The following is a 757-nucleotide window of genomic DNA, read 5'->3' on the forward strand; positions in this document are numbered from 1 at the left end:
CGACGGTTATCGAAAGGCGGGGCCAAGAAGCCGAAGCTCGACCCCCCCCCCAGTCACAAATACCTGAGTACCAGCAGAAACTCCAAGACGCACTTACCACTTTTGCGTTAACAATACAACTGTATTTTCTCAGTATAGAAAAACGTATAGATATTTTCTCAGTATAAACCACGAGGTCACGAGTGACTTCGAAGTCTATATCGAAGAATCTATGTCGAAGAATCTATGTCGAAGAATCTATGTCGAAGAATCTATGTCGAAGAATCTATGTCTATGTCGAAGAATCACGAAGTCACGCGTGACTTCGTGACTTCGTGGCGCACGCCTGACATCCCCGGTAGTCCTGAAAGGTTAATCTGTACGGTCAGAAATTAACCCCCGTCTTAGCGTGTCAAAACCCACGAATTATCCTCACATTTTATACCTAAACCGGAACACTTAAACATCGAATTAATAATCGTCAAAATACCGAAATGCCTGAATGAATAATCCAAAATAATAAATCGCAAATCTATAATGATTTCAGACATCTCGTTCCTGTATGCCGTGGGGTGTGTTTCAGACACGGGGGCAGTTTCTTAATACGGCAGCCGCTCTCTCCCGTGGGCGGGGTCGGGCATTAGCAGGCCTACAATTGCCTATAGGCCGCGCGGTCCTCCGCCCGGCCTATTCATCTTCTAAATGAGGCAAAGAATGAGGTACAATGAGGTAGCTGAAGGCGCCCCCCGCTGCTCCCGTTGGTCGCGTCCACCCTCTT

Source organism: Procambarus clarkii, chromosome 48 (genome assembly GCF_040958095.1).
Source record: "Procambarus clarkii isolate CNS0578487 chromosome 48, FALCON_Pclarkii_2.0, whole genome shotgun sequence".
Taxonomy (NCBI): Eukaryota; Metazoa; Arthropoda; class Malacostraca; order Decapoda; family Cambaridae; genus Procambarus; species Procambarus clarkii.